Source organism: Dermochelys coriacea, chromosome 26, assembly GCF_009764565.3.
Source record: "Dermochelys coriacea isolate rDerCor1 chromosome 26, rDerCor1.pri.v4, whole genome shotgun sequence".
Lineage (NCBI taxonomy): Eukaryota > Metazoa > Chordata > Testudines > Dermochelyidae > Dermochelys > Dermochelys coriacea.
The window spans coordinates 8,092,123-8,108,522 of record NC_050093.1 but is presented as its reverse complement, the minus strand read 5'-3'; the positions used below and the strand labels follow the sequence as shown (position 1 = coordinate 8,108,522).

The 16,400-nt window shown below is 42.0% G+C and overlaps 1 long non-coding RNA gene across 1 annotated transcript; it reads right to left on the bottom strand.

Annotated features, from left to right (window-relative positions):
• Window positions 1-11,018: 11,018 nt before the first annotated feature.
• LOC122457580 lies at window positions 11,019-15,305 on the bottom strand. Its single transcript, XR_006277197.1, has 3 exons — window positions 13,991-15,305; window positions 11,380-11,611; window positions 11,019-11,268 (listed from the first exon to the last, which is right to left on the bottom strand). It is a non-coding gene; the product is annotated as an uncharacterized LOC122457580 (long non-coding RNA).
• Window positions 15,306-16,400: the final 1,095 nt, after the last annotated feature.

Below are 16,400 nucleotides of genomic sequence, written 5' to 3'. Positions count from 1 at the left end.
GCTGGGTTCCAGTCCACACACAGACACACACCCCCCCTTGTAACACATGAAGTCCTTGGCTCCTATGCCTAGCCTCCCAAGAGAAGGTGAACAGATTTTTTTTAAAGTCTTATTCCATCATTTTTCATATCTAAATGAACCGTTGGAAGGTCTGGAGAGAGAAAAAATGTTGCCCTGATAATTTCTCAATGATTGATTGCAGCCGACTCCACCGTGAGTCTATGTACGTGGGGAGGGAGAGGGGAGGACAGATATTTCTGTCACAAAGGTAAGTGGTACAACACACAATAGGTTTAATGTAGCTGTAACCGTCTGATACATGTCGTTAATAATGCTCATCTGTATTATTAAGGTTACATCCACATTCAATATTGTTCTGAACCAAACTCAGTTGCTAAGCTATTCATTGCTATGCATTATTCATTAATATGCATCAATGTATATGCATACATTAAATGTTAATTTAGAGGCAACTGTGCTCAAAAGGGTAGCAGGCACCTTAGCGAGAAACACACATTTTAAAAAAATCAGTATATTGTCACTAATAAGGCAAAGTGCCCAAGTAAAGCCAAGGTCAGACGCAAGAGAAGGCATAAAATAAATGCACAACCCAGTTATAAAAGACTCAACTAAAAAAGAAAGAAGTAAGCCTGGAGTGTTGCCCTGAAGGATGATGGCGATGTGCTCTGGTGACTAATGAGGGGGGAGAACATTCCAGGGACACAGACCCTCAAGGGAATAAACCCTACGCCTCCTTTTCCTCCCAAGATTGTATCTGGGGATGGCCCTGGGCTGTAGCCAGGCCAATCTCAGGTGTCCTTATGGGACTCAGGGCAACATATGGTCGATCAGGTAAACTAAATCCTGTATTATTTAAGGTTTATAAATATTAATAGCCCAACCACTGCTGAACAGGCAGTCAATACAAGCCTCAGAGAGCACTGACAGAGTCTTCGGCATGTTAAAATCGTGGAGCAGTTGTGCTGACACATTCAGCACTTGCTGCAATTTATGTGATGGTTTTCGGGGATACCCCTAAATAAAGGTCATTCATCGCTTAACGCATCCCTGGAAGGTGCTTGGGTACCACAGTGATGGCCACCAAAAATAAATCTAAATAGACTGAAATTCCATAACCCAGCCTAGGGGGACATGAAGGCATGGAGGGCTGGGAAGAGAACCTGGTCTTGAAGAAAAGTTCACAACTTCTCAGTGTTTCAGAGCTGATCAAGCCTACTCCTACAACCTAGGCTTCCACACTGTTCTCATGCTCAGAAATGGCCCCATTCTGCCTCACCACGGCAAATGCCAACAATACATAGAGCAATCACAGATCAAGCAACGTCCCACAGCCAGTTCCCCTTTTCCACAAGTAACACCATTGTCTTTCCGCATCGGTATGACACTTCTGGGCACATTCAGTGTGGACTGTAATTGCTGTGCTGTGTTTAGGTACCATGGTGACTGGTGATTTATGAGAATTATGAGATGCTTACCAAGATTTGGAAAGGATGCAGTGCCCTATCAAGAGTCTAACTAATTTCTGGTTTCACATGTATACTGAACCACAGAGACAATAAAATGTAATCCTGCAGGATTCCAGGCACTCAAAAGAAATTACAGAACCCCTCTGAAGCAACCCTATTCTAGCTCCATCAGTCTATGCTGTCAGGCCTTATCTAACCTCACGATCAAAAGGTTCCCTAAGTAATTAACAATAACAACGTGGAGACCTGTCTCAGATTCATCATGCACTCTTCTGTCATGATCTGAAATCGGACTGGAAAATTACAAAACTCTAGCTACCCTCGAGTGGCCCAGCCATCACCTCTGTAACCTCTTTCCCCCACCAGCCTATAAACAAAGGTTGATCTGACCTCAGCGTTTCTTGAGCAGCACTCTCCACACATCAGCTAGGCAGGCATAACCAATGCCTCCTTTATCAAGCACTGGGTATCAGAGCCCATTCAATAGAATAACTCCCCATGCCTGGCTTTGGGGAGCTATGGGTGTGATCTTCAAAGGATCCTAAGGGTGCTGGCATGACACTTCCTTTGAAAATCCAAGTCTATATGGTTACATTCTTCAGTTTGGTTATTTCTGGGACCTTTGGTTTACAATTTTGCCAATTTATGTTCATTTTATTTATATTAGAAAATGGGGTGTAATTTTTTTGAGGTTTTGTTATGACCTCTGAAATCAACCAAGAGTCAGGCCTTTAAAAATGATCAATTACAGTCACTTTATCTTATTCATTTTTGTAGGTTTGTATTGTAATTCTTTAGTAAACCTATGTAACTTCACAGTTTTATTGCTACTCCGTTAATTTCTTCCTTTATAAAAAATGCAGTCATAAACCTAAGTCTCTTTCACATTCATTCACTACAGATCAGAGAGCTATAAACATAAATGTCAGCAGATCAAATGCAGCTTGCCGGTTCATTTTAATGTTTACAAAACAGAAAACATGGAAAGTAGTGATGAAGCAAAGGCAGGGAATCTGAGGACATCTTGGTGAAGATGAAGACCAGTCATGGACCTCGGAGGTTTTGTCTGCATTTCACAGTTAAATCGACTGTGCTTAATTCAAGTTAGGTAGCTCAGTGTAAGCCAACAGGTCTAAGCGCATCCGAGCTTGGTATTCAAACACATGCTTGGCACGTTTACTGTTTGCAGTGCTGTTGTAGCCGTGTTGGTCCCAGGATATTACAGAGACAAGTTGGGTGTGGTAGTATCTTTTATTAGACCAATTTCTGTTGGTGGAAGATATAAGCTTTCGAGCTACACAGAGTCTTCTTCGGGTCTGGGGAAGAAAGCAGAGTGTCTGAACTAAGCACAAGTTGGGACAGATTGTTAAGCATAAGAGGTTGAAATGAAGTGGGGAAATGGGGGTTATATAGTTAAGCACAAAGGGTTTGAAGCGGACCATTAAGGGTGGTAGGCAATGTGGTGTGTCACAAATTGTTGAAATGAGCCATAAGACCAGCGTCGCTGTTATGCCCGTGGCTTTCAGTGTCTAGCAATTTAAGTTCCCAAGATCACCTTTTGATGATATTGTGCACATCTCCTTTGAGGACAAACATTGAAAGATCAGCTATGAAGCAATCGCTTAGTGAAAAGTGTTCGCCCAGAGATGATATGATGTTTTTCTTATCATTTTTCTGTGTGAGTTCATTTGAGAGCACAGTGATTGTCTTTTTCTCTTTCGAGCAAATTCTGTGGTAGCTGAGCGCGTAGCTGTAGATAACAGATTTGTGTGCGTGTCTGGGGCGATTATTGGATCTGCGAAGGTAAATATGGTGATCGGTGGGGTTCTTGTGTATCATTGTTTGTAGAATTCCATCATTTAAGCTAATCATGGTGTTGAGGAAGTTGATGCTGGTGTGGGAGCGTTCTAGAGAGAGTTTGATAGACCGTTAATAGTTGCTGAAGTTGTGGTAAAAATCTATGAGAGATCTTAGATCTTCCATCCAGAGGATGAAAATATCATCAACTTATTTCAGGTATATAGTTGGTTTTGTGGCACATTTTCCCATAAATTTTCCCTCCAGGTGGCCCATGAAGAGGTTGGCATATTGGGGAGCCATCCTAGAACCCATGGCTGTTTCCATGGTTTGGACAAAATGATGGTATGGGGGTTTCATCAAACAATTACAACCCATATTTGGTGGGGACCAAATCATGAAAGAAATCTTTCTCACACTCCTTCTTCTGGCCTTTAAACAACTCCCCAGCCTGAGCACACATTTACTGTCATGCATCACATCCACACTTGTGCAGCACCCAATTATGTTAGACACAATTGTACCCTAGTGGCCAGTGGATGACATACATGTCCTCAGCATCCAGTCCAGTGACGCTATGGGTCTTGTCCAGCTCTTGGTATGAGAATCTGGTTCTTTACCTCAAGCTGTAGAGACTCATGCTCTGGATGTCCTCAGTTCAGTGCCCAATGTTGGTCAAGATGTCGGCTGTCGCGCAGGTGGGGACCTATCTTGGATCTCAGAAATCCCAGCCTTGAAATGATTTCAGAGCCTCTCAGGAGACCTCCTCTGTCCACAGGAGGATTGTGGGAGGAAAGGTCAAACTCTCAGGTGTGCAAGAAGAGTACACTCTTGACTGTTAGATCACCTAGCAGCTGTGGTATCTTCAGCAATGCCTCCCTAGACCCGCAAGCCAAGAACAGTGAATGATGCCTGCTCCTTGTGTGCAAAGGGATTTATTGCACCAAACATCAGCTTGACTTTCTATGACCAGTGTACCTATGGAGTGTTGTTATCTCCTCATCATGTATATTCTTGTATATCCGTTTATAACTTACCTGTATAACCTTTGGTATATTCTCTGTGCCTCCATATCACTCTCCCTTTGCCTCACAAACGGACAGATGTTTATAAAAAGAAGAAGAAAAGGAAATGGCAAACAAACAAACAAAAAAAACCAAACAAACAAACAGTAACTCCCTGAAAAATTGCAAAACTGTCATACAGATACAATGTGATGTACACCTGGACCAAAACCAGTGCGCCAGTATGCAGATTTCCTATATGTTACACATAAACCAGCGTGTATGCTTGCAAGTACGATGGACCCGAGTCTGTTCTCATACCACTGTAAAGGGAGAGTGATGTCAGTGGCACCGCTTTGTAAAACTGGTGTGAGATCAGAATCAGGCTCACTAAGTCTAATTCACATAGTGTCAAAATCTGATACGCTTACCTTTCTCCTCAGAGGATCCTATTGATTTCAATAGGACTATTCTAGGATTAAGGCACTACTCGGTGTAAGTAAGAAGTTCACAATCTGGCCCCTAGAGATGATGGGCACATATCCTCAACTGGAGTAAATCAAATTAGCTCCATTGATTTACCCCAGGTGAGAATCTGACCCAATCATGTATGCACAGTGAGGGACAATAAATCTTAACATTTACTGTACCACTGCATTATCCTTTTATCCATATCTGTGGTATTTCCTGCACTTAACACAGGAGCTCCATAAGCACCACCATCAATTAAGCTGCTGCAAGTGGAAGTGTCAAGATTTTTATTACTCCCATTGTTGCATATGTAAAACAAGTTTCATTATGCATATTTTAAATACCACGTGATACAGATAGTCACCGAGTGGCATTTGCATCAAGAATATGAGGCCGTGCTTACAAATCAATGTACAATATCACATACACACATCAACCTGTTACCATATCCCATTAACCATGGAGGCAAAATGGATGTTTCATCAAACAACTACAGTAATTAATAGACACAAACTCTTCTGTTGTCCATCAAATCATGAAAGTGGACCAAATTTCCCCCACTTGCATTACGCGAAAACAGGGCAGTGCTTACACCTAAAACTGTGCAAAATGGTCAAACTAACCCCCAAACTGCAAAATACCCAGCTGGGTATTAGTTTTAAGTTTAAGGTATAAGTTTTAGATTTCCTTGCCAACTGAGTTCAGCCTAGGTTCGTCAGCAGGTTCCTGGATTATGATGGCAGGTCCCAGAACAAGCCTGGTGCCAGTCTAGGATTTTGAATCAAAGTAATGTAAAAGTAATGGTTTTACTTAAGAACAGCAATACTGGGTCAGACCAAAGGTCCATCTAGCCCAGTATCCTGTCTTCCGACAGTGGACAATGCCAGGTACCCGAGAGGGAATGATCAGACCAGGTAACCATCAAGCGATCCATCCCCTGTCGACCATCGCAGCTTCTGACAAACAGAGGCTAGGGACACCATCCCCGCCCATCCTGGCTAATAGCCATTGATGGACCTATCCTTCACATGATTCTGATGTGAAAGCAGGTGAGCTTCCATCAGTTTTTTATGGGGGAATTTTTGTTCCTGCCTGAAACTCAGACTCATGCACATCCATCCAAAACAAAAGTTAGCCCCAGCCCTTCTGAGGTGAAGTACAGTGATACTTAGAACCAGAGATCAGTCCCAAATATGGAGTTCAGAGCCTAATCTGAACTGCTCCAGAGCGCTATGTTGCTCATATTCCTTGTTCACATTGTAGCCCCCCACAGAACAGCCACACAGCTGAGTCTGGATCTAGAATCCATCTTCTCCAGAGTTCACTTGTGTTTGAAAGTCATTTTCCAGTTCAGGTCCATCTAACAGCACAGCATATTTAAACCTGCGCCTGAGTGGTTCTTTGCACCATTTATCTTTGATACAATTTTACTTGTATGTATTATTTATTCATATTTAATAGGGGAAAACATATACAGACTAGCAACCAATACTCTGGAATATTTAGAGCAACTAATCAGTTTACCGAGTTCATGAAGAAGTACAGATACCACGATCCAGAAAGGCATGTCTGTTAGGAAAGCATTTAAGTACATGCTCAATTTTAAGCACGTGTTTAAGTCCCATTGACTTCGACACAATTCAGTTCCTGAATAGGAAATTTAAAGTTTCATGCTTAAAGTTAAGGGTAAATTTTCAGACGTCCTTAATTACTAATGAAAATGGGACTTAGGCTCCTAAGTTATTTTAAAGGTTTGTCTACATTAGTTAGTTTGCAACAAGATGGGGTGTGAATCTACCCCACACTAGCCTGCCGCAGATTGACTGTCATACCTCAACAGTTTGTCAATGTATTTTGATCTAGTCCTCTTCGAAATGGGACTTGATCAAAGCACATTAACAAACTTTCTGCATCTTTGGGCACCTAAATACCTTTGAAAATTGGGCCCGGACTTGGATTTCACGTATAGTGATGTAAATTAGGAGTAATTCTATAGCAGTCAATGAATCAAATTTAACCTCGGTGTCAACAGATGAAACTCCTTTAAAGTAAATGGAGTTACACAAATGTAAAACCGGCTTTGAGTAAAGAACTGGTCCCATTTGAGTTACACAGATGAGTAAGTGAGATTAGAATCAGGCTGTAACAGCCTTTAGCACTTATGCAGCACTTCCCATGTTCAAAGTGTTTCATGAACATTAATTAACCCTTGCAATATTGCTGTGAACAAGGTTAGCAGAGCTAAAAAAAAAATGTGAACAGTTATTTGCCAATAATTTATTTGCCAATCAACAAGAAACTTAACTGAATACATTCGTCCCCTTACATTAGTCAATGAACTAATAGACTTGCTTTAATAATGGAAGGGGAAGTATTTGCTGAATAATTTAGGGAACGAAAACTGCATCGAAAGAATTTTTAGCCAATATTTTTCAACTCTCTTTAAAGATAAATAGTGTTATCTCCGTATCATAGATGGGGAAGGTGAGGGAGAAAGGTCACGTAACTTGCCCTAGGCTACAGAGTGAGTCGATGGCAGAGGTAGGTTTATACTATTAATATTATGGTAGTGCCTAAGGTCGTAACTGAGATGAGGGCCCCACTGAGCTAAGGATTGTACAAACAGAGAGCAAGATATAGTCCCTGCCCCGAGTTTACCGTCTAAATAGACAAGACACACAAAGGGCTGCACAAACCCCACTAGGGATTTTGCTATTACTTCTACACGGAGGTATTGGACGCTATCGTGATTGGTATTAGAGTATGACGCTAAGATATATAGATGGGGAAACAGGAAAATTGACTTGCTCCTAGACACACAGTAGGTTGTGGCAGAGTGGGGTATAGAACTTGGGGCCTCCTGACAGGCCAGTGCCCTATACATTAGACCACACTGTCTCAAGAAAACTCAGGACATACAACTGTGCGCTCATTCCTCTAGACCATGTTGCATCTAGCTAATACCATGATCCTACATATTTCAGATCCGACATTTCACTAGATTGTAACAACCCACCTGACTTCTCAAGCATAAAACAATAGAAGTGTAATTTCTGCTTTATTAAATTCCCTTTCCATAAGTACCTACATGTGTAATGTGCAGCTGAATAATCAAACTTTATTTGAATTAATAATGCAATGCAATGCAATGCAATACAAGCTTTAAGTTACTTTAACTCCCCTGCAACCTTTAGGTGAGACCCTTGCCCCAAATATGTCATTTGGTTTATTGTTTAAAGATTAAGAATTCAGACAGAAATTACAGCAGAACATTCTGCCTATGTCGCCATTATTAAAAGCAAATGACAGGGACTGGAGCTTTCATTATTAAAAAATTAATTATTAATATCTTCAATGTATGCTAAATTTATCATGCAACGTAGGACTTTGGCACCCCTCAAATATGTATGTTTGTGAAGGCAAAATTCCGTGAAACATACATTTCTTCCTATATATTTGCAAAAGACAGAAGGATTAATATGATGAAGCAGGGGTCAAATCCTTAGCTGGGGTAAATTGAGGTTTCATTAACTTCAGTGAAGCTATGCCGATTTGCACCAGCTGAGGATAGGACCCCAGATATTCAAAGATTTTAGGGGTGCAATTCATGCTTAATTTGCATTTGCAACCAAACATGAAAATTAGGCACTTGTGCATGTAAGTGCTTAATTTGTGCATTGCAAGTACAAAAAGCCATACAAATTCATGCACAGTTGCATGCCAGATTTCTTTGGACATCTGAGGTGAAACACTGGCCCCGTTGAAGCCAATAGCAAAACTTCCATTGTCTTCAGTGGAAGATTTCATCCCTGATGAATTTATTAGCCACAGGAATATAGATTTATCCCAGGTTTACACCATTATTTACACCAAATATTTACACCATTAAAGCAATATTGGGATTTGGGCAGTGCCCATCAGGTAAAAGAATCTATAGTACACTTATTCTTATAGTACACATATTCTTGCTGAATTTGGAGGGAGGGGATTTCTTTCTGACCCCTGTGAAGATGAGGACTGAGATTTGATTGCTCCATTTTAAATGATGCTTCGAGAAGAGCAGAGCCACAAAGCTTGGCTCTAAAGCCACATGCAAATCCAAACTTCCCCAAAGTTTGCGGATGATCATATTCAAGGTTGTGATTCGAACCCATTTCTGCCAACAAACATTTTGCAGCCATTGGAATTATCCACTTTTTTAATGCAGTTCTGTAACAGCCTATGAATATTACTACCTGAGCACCTGCTATGGGAAGAACTATTTTCTTTTATTGGTTATCAATTTAGTTACCACTGATTTAATCAAGCAACCTCATAATTCTCATATTATGGGGCAATGAGAAGTATCAAGAGGAGGAACTGGATAGCTTTCACTACACTTCAAAATCATACACTAACATCAAGAACCAAACCCTTAAACGCTTGATTAAATGGGAACTATTCTGGCATAGCATGAAAACTGAAAGACCAAGCTGCAGCCAGAGAAATCATTAGCTAGCTTCCCTTTGGGATATGACAATTGCTGAACTGTTTGACAGCCTCTCCTGATACTGAGCACTCCAAAAAAGAATGATGGTAATTCAAAAACATTAAAGACCAAAAGAAAGTCTTTGGACAAATGAGTTAAGTCTATTCAAATGCCCAAAGCTCATTTATTTTCATGCTCCTTTTTTTCTTGCTTACCCTCGTTTTCCTTTATGGTTTTTGTCCTCGGCAACCTCGACTAACGTAAACCAGTCTTGGTGAATTTCTGCCAGTCAGGGTTTGTTGCCAATGAGTTTTAGTCCATGAAAACAGATTGCCTAAAAGCTACGCTGTGCCATCTTGCCCACAGCCAGTAGGACAAATATTTAGACATTTAGGAGTAGATTTTCCAAAGGCGCAAATGGAAATTAGGCACCTGATTCCCACTGACTTTGAGTGGGAGTTGGAAATCTCACCCTTCAAAATGATTCCTTAAAATATAAATGAATGTTTGTGAAAATTGCCACACTACCGTCTCTGGAGTCTAAATTCTTTCATCTATCCCCGCAATGGTAAAGCATGAACGGCAACAGTGCAAGCTCCTTCACCCCAGATTCTGCCTTTGAGATGAGACTTCAAACAAAAGTATTGACTGCATTTGGGTCATTAAATAGGCCCTTGACATTTTCACAAGGGCCGGGGTGTTAACCCCTACCATACCGGTCAAATTTCAATTCAAGTAAATACGTTATGTCAACCACAGATCTTCCCTGCAGATGGTGTTCTTTTCCACTTGTCTGAAAGATCGCTGAATGTTTGGTGTGCAATGTCAAACAGCAGCCCTGTTCCACACCAAAAGGGGCTGCATTTCAGTTGTCATGGAGGTGAACTTCAGGTTAGTCCGCAAATCAGTACATAAAGCACTTTGAGAGGAAAGTTGCTATAAAAGGTTCTAATTCAGCAAAGCACTGAAGCACGGGCTTAAATTAATGGGACTACACACATGCTTAAAGTGAAGCAAATACTTAAGTGACTTGCCGAATCAGGGCCTAAAGTTGAGCTCCTCATCTAAATCTCGGCTCTTATACTTCCCATCTTCTCTCTCCCCACACTTTTCCCCATCCTTCTGCCTTAATCAGCTCCCATTCAAAGCTTAAACCTGATGCTTCAACCCCAGCAACCCTCCTGAATGGCCTACACAAATTGGAAACATTTTGTAACCTTGCTATGGAAGAGTTTTAGAACTCTGCTGTCCCAGCTAGCCCTGAAACCGCATGAATTCCTGAGATTGTAACTGACTGCCCCTTTAAGGAACACAAATGCAAAGTAATGCTTCAAGGAAATTACAGTGCATCTCATTAGCAGAAAGTGGGCGTAAAAAGGCAGATCGCACCAAATCTCTTCATCTAGAATGTTACTAGCTCCTATCATAATAAAGCTTCCCTGGGAATACACTGCTTTGCTAAACCGATGGATTTTCTAAACCAATGGATTTTCTGTGGATGGTAAGTTCTTACCCTACAACTGAAAATAATGATTCAAAAATACATTTGTGATATCAGAGATATTTGTTTTAATTACAGATGTGTGAATAACTGATTTTGTGGTTTACCTGCAGTTCTGAAAAAAAAAATAATTTCAGGTGAAACCAAACATTTCATTTTGATTTTGAGCTTCTTTTAAAATGTTTTTTTTAAAGAAACAAAGAAATTTCAAAAGAAAAAAAAAGTCATTTGGAAGCAAAAAAAAAAAATCAAATTAGATCATTTTGAAAATGCCAGAACAAAACCTTTTAATTTTTTCAGATTTTTTGTAGGTTTTTTTTTTTCTCCCTGAGTGAAACATTTCAATGAAATCAGCACGAATTCACCAGGTTCAAATCTCAAGGGGGGAAAAAAGAAGCCTGGAAACTAGAAGGATGTTATGACTGAATGTAACAAGCGAGAAAGAAATCCACCAACTCTTGGTGCAAGTCCCTTCTCCTTTGCACCTCTGGCCAATTAGAGCAGCCTCCCTGATTGTCTCTGTCTTGTCAAGTCTTTTGCCTGTATCAAAAATAAAGATTTTTTTTTTCTCTCCAGTGGAAATATTTAACACAGCAAAGCATTTTTGGATACAACTCATCACAAAAAGTTGCATTGTACTCAGAAACTCACCTGCAATGGAACATGTTTATGCTCTGTTTATGTGGTTTGTTCATTGGTTACAAGAGGACCTTATCTTTAAGCTGCATTAAGCAGCTTCACCTGAGTGGCTCTACTGTCTATGATGGCCTTGACGGGTATTTTAAACTTGGCTAACTAACAGAGCCATGGCCTTGGAATGATGAGCATGTCGCAAAACAGCTCTGGGTCCATTTTTTCCCCTCATTGTTCATCTGAGGAATTCCTGGAGAGAGAGGGAGAGAAGGTGAAAGGTTTTGAATCCACTGGCAAAGGTAAACAGATTGTCATCCTTTATTTAAGGAATGGAAATGAAAACCAGAGACAATTCTACAGAAAAGAATGCATCCATTGGCTAGAATGTTATTGAAGACATAGAGTTAGATTGTCCAATCCTCCCTCACATGAGATGAGCACTTTCAGAAATAGCCAATGAGTCCCATGAGTAAGGGTTCCCCAAGGAGTGTAAGGGTTCAGTAATCTGGCTTTTCCTGGCTCCATCCTTCGTCACAGAAAAAGGGCCCGATCCTGATCACAAATCCACCAGCAAGAGTCAGTTGTAACTCCATGGAAGTCGGTGGAGTTACACTGGCGTAAAACTAGCACAAATGAGACAGAGTCAGGCTGAAAGCTTCTCAATACGTTCAGTTTTATTATAATTTATCAGTTATTAACTAAGATTGGGGCCTCACTAAGGGCGGTGCAAATACATCATAAGAGACGATCTCTGCCTCAAAGCGCTTATGCCAAGATTTTCAGAAGTGTCAAGAGATTTTGGGTGCCCAACTTGAGACAGCTTTCAAGGGGCCTGATTTCCAGAAGCTATACTCAGTCCATTCAGGCCCTTAAAGGTGCCTCAAGCTGGGCACGCAAAATCACTTGTTATTTTTGAAAATCTTGGCCTCACAGCCTGAGAAGGCAATGCAGACAAAGGAAGTATTATTAGCCTCTTTTACGGTTGAGGAATTTACGCAGAGAAGAGATTAAATGGTCTGCCCAAAGTCATAGATGGAATCTATAGCAGAGTCAGAAATAAAACTCCGCTCTCCTGAGTCCTACTGCAGTGATTTAGCTACTAGACCCCTCTCCCTGGGAATATAAGTGCCAAGGAAAGACTATGATAGAAGAGAAGAGGAAGACAAGGTTGTCACAGTTCTGAAAGGCCAAGCTTGACCTGGCAGACTGAGAAGTATTAAAACTAAAATACCACCTCCTAACCCTACAATTCAGAAGGAAAAAAAATCAGACCAGTCTGCGTGGCTTCATAAAACCCATTAGCCCTGGGTGCTTTTTAGCTAAGGTTAAACTTGAACCAATGCCTTCATGCTCTGCTTATTAAATACATCTAATCTCATTAAACCACATTATGACCTTTTGTTTTATAAATCTATGTGCTTCCCAGAGCTTCCGGAGAATTCACTCATGAACTCACCACCAAATCTCTCCCCCTATTAGCTCTGCAGTGGAAACTCTTCCAGCACTTGGGTTAGAATACTAATATCTTATGATTACATAGCACCCGATGACCAGAAGGATCTCAAAGCGCTTCACAGCTATTGCCTGGATCCAGCTGGCTGCTGCATGGCTGTGCTAGTCATTACAGCAGAAGGACAAGACCCCAGTGTAATGCCTAAATTAGGAAGACAGATTGTAGCAGCCAGGGGGATGCAGAAGGGGTTTTCTGGCCAGGAGATACGGTGAGATGCCATGCTAACTAGCAAGCATGCTTTATACATACAGGGCCACTTTACCCACCAGTAAAATGTGGCCACCTCTGGGGGAGAACACAGCAGCTGTTTTAATGGCACACGGCAACGCTGCACAAAAGCTGAGGACAGGAAGTGAAGAAGTTGGTAGCTGTGATCCTGCCCTGGCTTACACCAATCTAAATCAAGAGTAACTCAGGGTCACAGTTGTTTAAAGGCAGCGTGAGAGCAGAATCAGACCCAGTGTACTAACTGAAATTGCAGTTTATTATTATGGTAACACATAGGGGCTCCAACCATGAATCAGGGTCCTAGTGTGCAAGGCGCTGTCCAGACATATATATTTCAAGTGTAGATAATACCAAGTTTGCTACAAGTCTAAATATATTTCTATAGTTAATAAGTAGCTATACTTGAAATGTATGTGTTTGGCACCTGCTTGGAGCACTGGGTTAGACAGGGTCTACACAAGGGGTTTGCACTGATACAGCTATGGACCCCAAGATAGACAAGGCCTTGCTCTGAGCAGGTTTAATTGATGTGGGATTTAAACACACCAGAGGCCATGGAAGCTTTGTCTAATCTACTGAGGATCTCAGCACAGCTAACATCACAGCAGTATCTAGCAGTGCTGGGTAATTGTGAAAAAAAAATTCCCTTTGCAGAGAGTGCACATTAGTTGTCCAAATCTGACCACGAAACCCTAAGCAAGAAATCACTTTATTCTTCAGGAGCGTCAATATTAAAATTGAAGTGGGAAAGGCAACTGATGGAATCAATTCCCCCTGCATGATCTCTGGCTCTAACTGCAAACAGCCAGCCTGGAATACGCAAAGCATTTCAGCATGTGAATAGTGAAAACAACGGGACTACTGAGCTAATAAAAGTTAAGCACGTACTTAAGCACTTTGCTCTCTCAGGGCTACAGTGCTGAGCATCTTACAGGACTGAGCCCCAGAACACAATGGAGATCTTCCCGGGTCCATTCAATTCTGTAGCGTACTTAGCTTCCCGTCTGGGTAGCTTTTATCCAAAGGCTTGCAGGGCGGGGGGAAAAAGCCACCCGCTAATTGTTTACCATTTTCGTTTGCTAACAGAAACAGACGAGTTCGTATTAAAGTATGACATGTGCACCAGCTGCTCTGCTATTTTTCTATTTGCTTTGCTAACATGTGTAAATGTAACACTCTGGCACAGGATCTGATACTGCAAGCTCCACACATATTAGCAGTCCCACTGAAGTCAATGGGAATATTTGTGTAAGGATTGTTTAGGTAATAATCTGTAGGGTTGGGCCCAGAGTAGTTTTCTCACTTAAACTCAGATCTCTTTCCCCTTCTTCCCCAGACCCAAAAATCTGATTTTGAAGGGAAGGTGCATTGTCTTGGGGCAGCAGTAGGGAAGTGAGAATCAGGACTCCTGGGTCCTACTCCTGACTCTGCCACTGATAAACTTTGTGACCTTTGGCAAGTCACTTCACCTGTTTGTGCCTCAGTTTTCCCCATCTGTAAAATGAGGATGATACTCCCCTATCTCTCAGGGGTGGATTGTAAGGATTAATTCATTCAGGATTGTAAAATGCCTTGAGATACTGGGATTAAAGGCCCATGAAATATTCAATTATGAAATGAAGTGACCTGAAGGCTTCTTGCATTATATATATAATTAAGCAATTATCCTCTTGAAAACTGGCTCTGAGGACTATTAATGTTACAGTAAACTGTTATAGTCTCAAACTCGGAGTACTAGGTGTATGTATCATCCTCAGATGGATGAAAGGCCAGTCAGTTCTGAGGAGCGATGAATTTAAATCACATCCCCCATCAGAGGAGCTCTCGACTCGGAGGGGGATTGAGCTGGTGAGCCAACAGCGTATTGAGGCCTTAGAACTCTAACCAGGCACAGCAAAATTGACACTACAAGAAGAGCACCTACCCCCATGGCAAATCCAGAATGATGTCTTACCAGGACCTGGGGTTGTGTAGGGAAATCAAGCCTCTTGGTCAAGCAGCATGGATGCTCACGGAGAGAACAGACTGCTGGGATCTTTTACATTGCAAAGGAAGTGTTACCATTCGCATTGCAGAGAAAAGGTTAAGGTAGAAGAACCCCGGAGATCTAGGTTCAGTTCCTGACTCAGTGACAGGCTTCCTGTACGCCCTAATACAAGTGATTTAATTTCTCTGGGTCTCAGTTCTCCATCTGTAAAATGGGGATAACAATACTCCTTCTCCCACCCTTTGTGGGAGAAGGGGTATTGTTCCTCCTTTTGATAATCATCAAAACTATAGTGGTCTTGCCCAGTGCCAGGAACTCAACCCCCCATGTTCTTATCCCAGCTCTGACAATGGTTCCCTTTGACCTTGGGGGAGTCGCTTCCCGTCTGCGTGACTCAGTTTCCTCATTTATTAAATGGGGCTAGTAATACTGAACTGCAACTCTGAAATAGATAGATTAAATAGATTCACCCCTGGTTTATGGTGTCTTTCAGCAGCATAAGGCAAAGGTCCACGGTGGCAGAAAATCCAGCAGGGATGTTTTACTACTGATACAGATAAGCCACAGCCAGCTCGCCAGGCCTGATCCTGTGAGGTGCTGAGCGCCCTCAATTCCCACTGGTCTTGGAGGATCGATGCTGTGAACAGCAAGCTCGCAAAAACGCACAACCCCTTTTTCTCCCCAGCATTGGTTTGTATTGAAAACTGGTCCCGATTTGCCTCCTCTGTGCAACGTACGCCGTAACAGAGAGAGCAACGCAAGCCCATGCCCAGAGATGCCTCAGCGGGAACACACAAGTCTCTGGCGGGTTAAAAAGACTGCAATCCTCAAGCATGTTTGAAGCAACAGGATGTCGGCTGGAGCCTGCACTGAGGCTGTTCCTATCGCCATTCATAACTAAATCAGGAGGTAGCAAGTTGCTATAGTAATGGCAACAGAATGTCGCATGGCTGCTCCTCAGAGGGCATGAAACACCGCCTTCTTAAAGAAACCCTAGGGCCTGGTTCTCCTCTTTCCTAGGGGCTGTCTACCCGCACCTCTGCACTGGTTTAGTTAAACCACTGAAACCCCCTGTGTAGAAGTTCTTATTCTGGTTTAAGAGGGGCTTACTGCCGTTGAGCTTAACTGACTTAAATTGACATGAGCCTGGTTTAAGCCCAGAAAAGTGCCCACAACAGGGCAGGCCGTATGGTTGGGAGATGCGGGTGACTGCCCAGGGCGCTGTGATCAGGGGGACGCTGTGGTTAGGAGTCAAGGAGAGGGGTGGGCTTGGGTGCGAGGCCACGGAACCGAGCTCAGGGCAATGGGGTG